Genomic DNA, 9,889 nt, shown 5'->3' on the forward strand with positions numbered 1-9,889 from the left:
GAGGATAGAAAGAGAATGGAAGTTTTCTCAATCTACTTCTTGCTCCTCGATGATGAATTTCACATCTATCTGTGTGTGTATGTATATGTATGTGCGTGCAAGTGTGTGTGTTTGTACATTCATGCTCATGTGTTCATGCACATGTGTCATGTGTGGTGCATTGCATGTCAATGTGCAATTACACAGGCCAGAGCCCGGTCTCTGGTGTCTCCTCTCTGACTCCTGCCACCATTACTGCAATTGGTCTCTCATGTAGCCTGAAGTTTACAGATTTTGGAAAGGCCAGCTGGCCATCGAAATTCGGGGATACGCCTGTCCCTGCTGCCCCCTCCTCATCAAGGCTGGAGTTACAGTCATATACTGCCACTCAGCTTTTACATGGCTCTGGGGATCCAAATTCAGAAATTCATGCTTTTGAGGCAGACATTACCAGCTGAGCCATCCACCCAGTCCTTCCTTTGTCTTAATGAACTATAGCCATCTCTGTGGTTCACACTAATGGATGGTTCACACTAACGAATGGTTCACACTGACTAACGAATGCTTCTTTTGTCAGTGTGGCTCTGCTCTAAATAGAACTTCTCACACATTTTATGCCAGTCATCTCTCTATGCCACCGACTGCAGATCCCTTTGAGACAAAATGCATGTGTTTACTTTGATTCTCTTCCTCCTCCCGACTCCTCTCTCTGCCGACCTTATTTCAATTCTCTGAAGCAATGTCTTTAATGAGAGTATCCTGTTATCCTGGGCCATTTCTTTTGCACACCACTATTAACTGCTAGTCACAGTGATCTTTATTCAACCATGGGTTTTAACATTAAGTATGAGATGACTAGTTCTGTACCTTGTCCCCTAATGTGAGGCTGGCTTTTCATTGACCCCTACCTCTACTATTCAGGATTGAATCTTCTTTTAGACTTAAATGCTCATGAACTCTATTTTCTTACTTTTCTACTTAAAAGGAGTCAATTCCCTTCGAGGCTTACCTTTTCTTGTAGCTTCTTTTAAAACAGCCATCGACAAATAGCACACATTATTAATTAAAATCCTCTTCCCCAATATCTTTCCCTAAAAGCAAGCATACAGTCTAGTCCATTCTAAATTCCTGCTGGCCTTATTTCTTCATTTCTTTCTATCAGCCCCCTTTCTGGCCCCCTGCCTGCCTGCCAACATAGCAGTCCACTTCTGGAGAATGAGTTTACCAAGATTCCTATTGTTCAAAATACACAGGGTTGGGGGGAAAAAAGAAAATCCTGGCATCTCAGTAGCTTAGGGGAAACTATGGCCTGCTTTTGTTACGTTTGGGTCAGTGGGAGACGGTTTTTATTAGCTTTATTCAGGGACCCAAGATGATGGAATCTGAACCAACAAGAAATATCAGCCATTGTCACAGAAAGAGAACAGATAAAAAGTACACCTCTCTCTCATACTGGTTCATACAATTTCTGTTCACATTTTATTGGCTGAAACAAGTCATGTGACCACTTCTAAATTAATGTAGATGAAAGGGTAAAATCTATGTCTCCAGTAGACATGAAAATATTGGCAAACAATACTAGTGACTACATAACACATTTAATAAACTTGTGTATGCTCTCCCTAACACACAAACACACACACACACACACACACACACACACACACACACACACACAATTTCTGTTAAGCTTGCAGTCTCTGCTCTAATAGAACCTCCCTGTTCCAACAAAAAGTTAGAGCCTGACATTTAATTCTCCAGGTTTACAATTCCAAATGATTATCTCTGGCATTGTTGACATTTAAAGAAAAACAAACAGCTAAAATGAAGAGGAAATATTTACAAACAGATATGAGAGCAGGTAACTGAGTATATAAGCATTTGTGTTTGCAAATGTCATGGGCATATTGGCTTGAACGTTTCTGCCAAATGGATTCTTCTCTAAGCTCCAAAGCAAAGACAAGTATTAGCAATTTCAATGGCTATAAAAGTTTGAAAACAGATCCACCTAACCCTAGAGTATGGAATTCAATATCATCCAAGTCTAATTTTCTCATTGGTTGTCGGGTTACAATAAATATTCAATTGATTGAGTAATCCCATGGCCCTGACAAATATTGTGGCCACAGAAGGAAACAACAATCAGTCAGATGAAGGAAGTTTCCATTCCAACTCCCCTTGGCCACAACCACAGCTTGGTCATAAAGCTGGAAGCGCTTGGCCAAGGTTGATGCTGGAATGGAGCTAGGCACTATTTATAAACTTTGGGAAGAGTTTCTAGTGAAATGTTTAAACCCACTTTTGGAAAGCAAAGAGATTTGTTCATTTTACTGTTCAAACCGTCTTTGATCCATTAACTTCACATTTCCTCTGATTTCTGCAAATATTCAAGAGAGAACTGTCACTTCTTCCCATAATATGGTGAGAAACAAATCATTAGCTGATAATTGAAAACCTCGTGAACATATAATGATTTCCATCATGAGCCCCATGAAGAAAGGCATTGCCAAAAAATGCCTTCTTCACCTAGGGCCACAGGACCAATCCTCCTCACCATAGCAGAGTTACCCCAACTAAGGATCATAAACAAGAAAACGTGCGCCCAAAGACATTAGCATCTTCTCCTAATCTTTCCTGGAAACACATGGTGTGACTTTTGCTAAGTGAAAGTTCACATATGAGAGACCAACATGCCAGAGCAGGCCAGGGAACCCCGTGTCAAATCAGCTCTACTGATGATTGGTTTGTAATGTAATATCCAGTAAAGAATCAGGTAGGTTGCTTTTACACGTGTGGGTGGACATTATAAAATCGACGTATTTTCCTGACAGACAGGATCTGGTCTAGAACCAAGGAGCTTCAGGCAGGGTTAAACACCTCCATGCTGAAAGGAAGCACGTGCATCAGCTCCGATCCCCTGGCATGAAGAAACATGCAGTTGCTGATTTCTGCACATGGAGTACAAAGATGGCAGCTTATAAAGGACACGGTCTGGAATGTTCAGTTGTTACAAGTTAGTTGGCTATGAGCCATGGGCTGTGCAGACTCTTGCTATTGAAAGTAACTCCAAGTAATCCAGCCAGTGTAGGTAGTCAGAGCTACAGGGAACTTCAAAAAGCCACTTTGGCCCTCCTACCATCAGAAAAGAGCACAGCTACCATATGGTGGAGGGATGGTACCCCTCTCGGGAGAGAGTTGAAGATGCCCAACTTGAGACCCAATCCATGTGAGAGAGAACCCCTGACACTATTAACAATACTCTGCTATGCTTGCGGACAGGAGCCTAGCATAACTGTGTCCTGAGAGGCTTCATCCAGCAGCAGATTGGGGGAGATGCAGAGACTCACAGTCAAACATCAGGCAAAACTTGGGGAGTCTTGTGGAAGATTGGGAGATAGAATTGAATAAACTAGAAGGGTCAAGGACACCACAAAAAGACCTACAAAGTCAACTAACGTGGGTTCACAGTGATCACAGAAATTGGACCACCAAACAGTGAGCGTGAAGGAGCTGGATCAGAGCCCCCTACAGATTTGTAGCAAATGTACAGCTTGATCTTCATGTGGTCCCCTAACAGATAGAGCATGGACTGTCCCCGTCTCTGTTGCCTGCCATTAGATCCCTCTCCCCTCTACCTGGACTGTCTGGTTGGCCCTCAGAGGGAGCGGATTGCCTAGTCCTGCTGGGACTAGATGCCATGAGGTGGGGTGGTACCAAGGGAGACTCCCCCTTCTCTGAGGAGGAGAGGGGGCAATGGGGGAGGGATTTGTAAAGGTGAGGGGAGAGGAGGAAGGGGGGTCTGTGATCAGAATGTGAAGTGAATTAAAAAATAAATTATTAGAGAAAAAAAGAGTTGAGGACAAATCTTAAAGGTCAAGTACTTCCTTAGCATGAACCAATCGGTCTGTTGGCTCAGTTCTTACCCCCCTCAAATACACACACCCTCACCCACACCACATACACCACACACACATACATACACATACACACACCACACACATAGACACATGCATACACACACACACCACATACACCACACACATACATACACATATACACACATACCACATTCACCACACACACACATACATACACATACACACATACCACATACATACACACATTCATATACACACACACACATACATACACATATACACACACACCACATTCACCACACACACACATACATACACATACACACATACCACATACATACACACATGCATATACACACACACATACATACACACATACCACATACACACACACAAACACACACTCACCATCACCATTTAAACCTCCCTCCATCCTGCATATCATCAGGGACAGGCAGCAAAAACAAGCTACCCCCAAAACATGAAACAATACAACGTAAAGTAGTATTGTAAGTCAGCTGGGGAAAGGGTATTATTGAATTAATAATATTGAAATAATTCAGGAAAAAGTAAAGTGAGACCATTTCAAACACAAGATTAATCAAACGTTAATGTAAGGACTATAAAAGTGTTATCAACAATCCTGCTATAGTTTCCTCCTGTAGCCTCAGAAACCTATAACACAAAAGCTCAAATAATAAGAACATTTTGGGCTGAAAATTCATGAGTGCACAGTTCCTGTTTAGTATGTGAAAAGACCCTGGGTGCAATGCCCAGTACAAAAAAGAAAAGAAAGGAAAGAAGGAAGGAAAAAAGGAATGAAGAAAAGGGGAGGGGAAAGGAGGAAGAAGGGAGGGGAGAGGAGAGGATGGGAGGGGATGGGAGGGGAGGAGAGGAGAGGAGAGGGAAAGAAAGAGGAGAAAACATTGCCTGAAAAAAAAATCATCATAAGCAAAGTCAAAATATAAACCACACACTGAAGAAAGCCTACAACTCCTGTCTCAAAGGAGAAACTGAGCAGTCAGTAAAGGGCCCTACAAGTTTAGACCAATCATCTGGTAGGAAAACGGGACACGGTTTGCAGAAAAGAAAGTCGCACGTGATGGGACAAGTTTAAAAGAAGTTCGAGATCCTGAGTTAAGCTTGGTTTTATCTGTTATTAGCTACTGAAAAAAACTGATGAAGTCATCTTTCCCAGCTCACTGGATTGCAAGTTTTTGAAATATGTGATAATGACTAACATATCCATTTGTCTTTTATTTTTAAAAGCTTGCTTTTAGATCATATTTCAGTTCTTACATATTAACGTATGTACATCCGCACAAATGTATATATACACATACATACTTACATATACATGTATGCAAATATACATATACGAATACACATATATGCATACATGTGTGTATATGATGTATATGTGTATTGTGTGTATGTGTATGTTTATATGTATATGTAAGCTTGGAGTTTTTGTTTGCTTGTTTTTAGAAAAAAGGTCAGTGAGTGTAGGTAGCCCTGGCTGTCCTGGAACTCACTGGCATTGAGCTCACAGTGATTCACCTGCCTTTGCCTCCCACATAAAATGTACAAGTACCATACTTGGCCAGAACATATTTATATTTTAATATTTTAAGATCATGATAAATAGCAAAATTTACCAATCTCTTACACAACTGAGCACACTTAATAGCATTACTATTTCTGAATTTTCCCTTGGTGGAATGACACATTGATTTCAGTGAGAGATAAATCAGTACCTTTCTTTCTTTCTTTCTTTCTTTCTTTCTTTCTTTCTTTCTTTCTTTCTGTCTGTCTGTCTGTCTGTCTCTCTCTCTCTCTCACCCCCTTGTTTCTTTCTTTCTGTCTGTCGTTTCTTCTTTCCCTTTCTTTGTTGTTTCTTATTTTCTTAGTTTCTTTCTGTCTGTCTGTATTTCTGTCTTGTTTGTCTGCCTTGCTTTCATTTTTCTAGTCAGTGTTTCTCTGTGTAGCCCTGGATGTCCTGGAACTCACCTGTAGAGCAAGCTGTCTTCAAACTCACAGAGATCCATCTGCCTCTGCCTCCCAAGTGCTGCGTGTGATTAAAAGCATTCACCGTCGTGGCCTGGCATAAATCAACCTCTTAAAAGATATATTTACATTTTTATTTATGTTTTAAATTTTCATTTGAGACACTTTTATGAGTCTCAGTCTGGCCTTGAACTTTCAGGATACCTCAAGATGAACTTGAATTTCTGATCCTTGAACTTCTGAGCTTCAGCTGCCTGGCACACCTAGTTATTCTCAAATTGGGCCGGCTTTTCTTCTTCCCGCCCTTATATACATGGTAGAAGCTCAAATCTTGACATAATCTGAACCATCAGTGACCATGTCAACATGGACAGAGATCTCAGCGGGTTCTGGAGGTCACAGGCAGGCTTTTTTTTTTTTTTTTTTTTTGAGTTAAGTCTGTCCTCGTTACCACTAGGTGGCACCCTCCCCTAAAATAAAATCATCAGGGTTCACTCAGCAAGCCTCCATCACAGACGAGCTCTAACCGCGGATCTCACGTACATGCACGCTCTGGGGGTAAAGGGTAGGGAAAGAGAGATTTTCAGAAGTTTGGCAGGATGGGTCTGCGGGTCAGATCTTAGTTTAGCAACTACTCGTGACTTGTATCACGTGAGGCAATGACACAAATATGTGCGCCTGAACGGGGCGCTGGTAGACCACACAGCCGGTGCGCATCAAGCCCTGGACTTGAGCCCAGCCCTACTTAAACTAGACATGGTAGCATATGCCTGTAACCCCAGCGCTAGGGATTACAGAGGCAGGAGAGGTCAGCTCAAAGTCATCTAAGGTACACAGAGAATTCCAGACCAGCCTGGGTTACCCTAGCTCAAGGAATAGTGGTACAATATGAGGAACAGCACGTGCAAAGGGCCTGTGGCAGCAAATAGTGAGATGGGCCCTTAGCCTTCAAGGGCTTCATAAGATTTCAGAATGAAATGGGAGACATTGAGGAATTTATTGTTTCTGGCTTCTTATGGAAGATTGTCCAATGTGTGTGTGTGTGTGTGTGTGTGTGTGTGTGTGTGTGTGTGTGTGTGTGGTGTGTGAGTATGTGTGTTTGTGTGTGTACACATATTATGGGAAACAAAGAAAAAAGTTTCACAATGAAGGGGAAGCTGGAGAAGGTGGGGGAAGAAAAAAAATAATAAAACATTCCACATTGATGAACTTCATAGAGTAGACCTGAGGTTGGGGTTTTTATTGTTTGCTATTTTGACACAGCTGGGAGCTTTACAGAGCAGGAGACAAGGCACCTAACGATGCTGAGCTGAGAAGTGGGGTGTTCCACCCCAGAGAGCACTGACAAGACTGTGTGGTCCACTGAATTCCAGCCCCAGCCCTGCACTACCTAGACAAGCTTGTACACACCTGGAATCCAGTACCCAGGAAGTAGAGGCAGGAAGACCAGAAATTCAGAGTTGTCCTTGGTCACACAGCAAATATAAGCCAAGTCTGGGATATACAAAACCATCTGAAAAAGAAATAAAATCAAATCTACAAATTATGGAAACTCTGGTGACACCATTAAAATACCAACTGTGGATTTAATAGGTTAGCAGTTCTTGGGCTGAATACTAAACCAGATATCTGAACTTTAGTTATATAAGATGGCAGTACAATTGCGGTTTTTCTGTTTTTGTTTGTTTTAAATTACTTATCTTATGTATATGCACACACTGTCGCTGTCTTCAGACACACCAGAAGAGGGCATCAGATCCCATTACAGTTGGTTGTGAGCCACCATGTAGTTGCTGGGATTTGAACTCAGGACCTCTGGAAGAGCAGTCAGTGCTCTAACCACTGAGCCATCTCTCCAGTCCCAACAGTACAGTTTTAGAGTGTCTGTCATGACATCTGAAACAATAAAAGGGAGCCAATGAGATAACCCAGTGGGTAGAGGCATTTGCCACTAAGTCTAACCTGAAACAAAACCCTAGGTGGAAGGAGAGAAATAATTCTGAAAGTTGTCCTCTGACATTCACACAAATGCCATGATGTGTGTGCACGTACGCATGTGCACACACAAATACACACACACACACACACCCTCAAACACACACATGCTCACACAAACTGACACACACTCACACACACACACTCACACATACACTAAGTAAATAGAATAATCATTTCATACAAAAATTTAAAAAATAAAGGGTAAAAATCAGTGGAAAAAGTCAACAAAAATAGAAAGTGGAATGGAAGAGAACTTGGGTCTCTAAACACCACTCAACAGTGGAGACTTAAGAGCTTCTGCCCTTCGTGGAAGAGCTGTGTGTCCCCCATATGATACACTTAACCACTGACCTCCTCTTCCCAAAAAAGATGAAGACTTCTGTGAGAAAAATCATGCTCCTCACAGCCCTTCCATAGAACTGTTGTCTTTCTGTGGACTTTTGCAAAGCACATGGTGTCTGTGTCTCTGGAGAAGCTTCTGGAGAGCATGCACCCAGGAGGCTTCCATAATTAACCCTTCCCGCCTCAGAGGGGGAGTGGGCAGTCAGCTCCTGAAGTAATAATAACTCTGCTAAAACATGACAACAAAATCAGGTATGGTGAGCACTTGAAAGGTAGAGTGGGGGAGGGGCATGCATTCAACCTAGACCACACGGAGAGCCTCATATCAAAACAGGGAATTCAGGGCTGGAGACACGGCTAAGCAGTTCAGAGCAGGTACTGCTTTTACAGAGAACCAGAATGCAGTTCCCAGCACACATGTTCTGCAGCTTACACGTGCCTGTCACTTTAACTCCAGTGGCTGATACTGTCTTCTGGCCTCTGAGGGCACTGGCACATACTACGTACGCGCACACACACAAATAGAAACCTTAAATGTAATCTTAAAAGAAGAAGATGAAAGAACAGACTCCAATTCCTTCAGCATAAACATCCCTAAGGGCACTGCTTTCCCAGAGGAAAATCATTTCCAACATAGAATCCTGTGCTTAGGAAGCGGAGACTCAAAAATGTGGCAAGAGATTAAGCTCTGAGTGACCAGTCTAAATACACTGCAGTTGTTTAGAGTGTGAATTTTGTCTGTTTGCTACGTACAGACTCTGGAAGACTGGGAAGCAGAACAAATGAGGAAGATGGTTGGGGCCGACGCAGCCGCTCATCCGCACGTTAGACAACGAGTCTTACAGGCGAGGTCAGCTGTGGAGGGCTGGGAAGGACATAGAGGTGGCCGAAGCAGGCACCTGCTCCTGAGTGTGTGTCAACAGGGGATGTTGCTCAGGTTCAGGGAAACTGGGAGAACTGAAATCGCTCCAGTCTAGTGACACCAATCTGTAACCGGAGCTGATGACCTGAGGCAGGGCCGGTGAGAGGACTTGGTGGAAAGGTTCTCGCAGCCAAGCCTGACAACCTGGCAACAAGCCCAGATGGGGAAAGGACAGAACAGACTCCAGCTACTTTTCCTCTGACCTCCACGCATACACCCTCTACACAGGCAGAGCCCGGGGCACATAGGCAGTTGAACCTCGAAATAAAACAATTAAAAGAGGACTGGGAAATTTGGAATCGAGTACATATTTAGCATGGCACACCCCTGTGTGAAATCTGTGGGGTGGGGAGAGTCTGAGATTATATTTTATTTTAGAATGTTAGCCTTCGGGAAGGTATGACAGTGCCCCTAAGAAAATGGGTGTTCCTTTGACCAGGGCATGAGCTGCGTCCATTGACTACCAGGGCATGAGCCACAAAGGTTGCCCGTTATTGAACAAAACAGCATGCACAGCTGCTGGACATAGCCCTTGAGCTTTTGAAATAAAAGACAAACCTTAGAGCAGGTCCAGGAAAAGGCTGGGACAAAGCAAAAGCAGTCCATGTGTGTTCTGGGGAGAAACTGAGGCCATGCTGTCCGGAGAGGACAGCCCTACTTCATTGACGTCACCATACGAGAGACTGTCCAGCAAGAAGTGGCTAAGCTCCAGTTTCCCTCAGATATAAACAGAAGACATTGAGCTTAAATTTTAAAGAGATGT

Source organism: Micromys minutus (assembly GCF_963924665.1).
Source record: "Micromys minutus genome assembly, chromosome: 8".
Classification (NCBI taxonomy): Eukaryota; Metazoa; Chordata; class Mammalia; order Rodentia; family Muridae; genus Micromys; species Micromys minutus.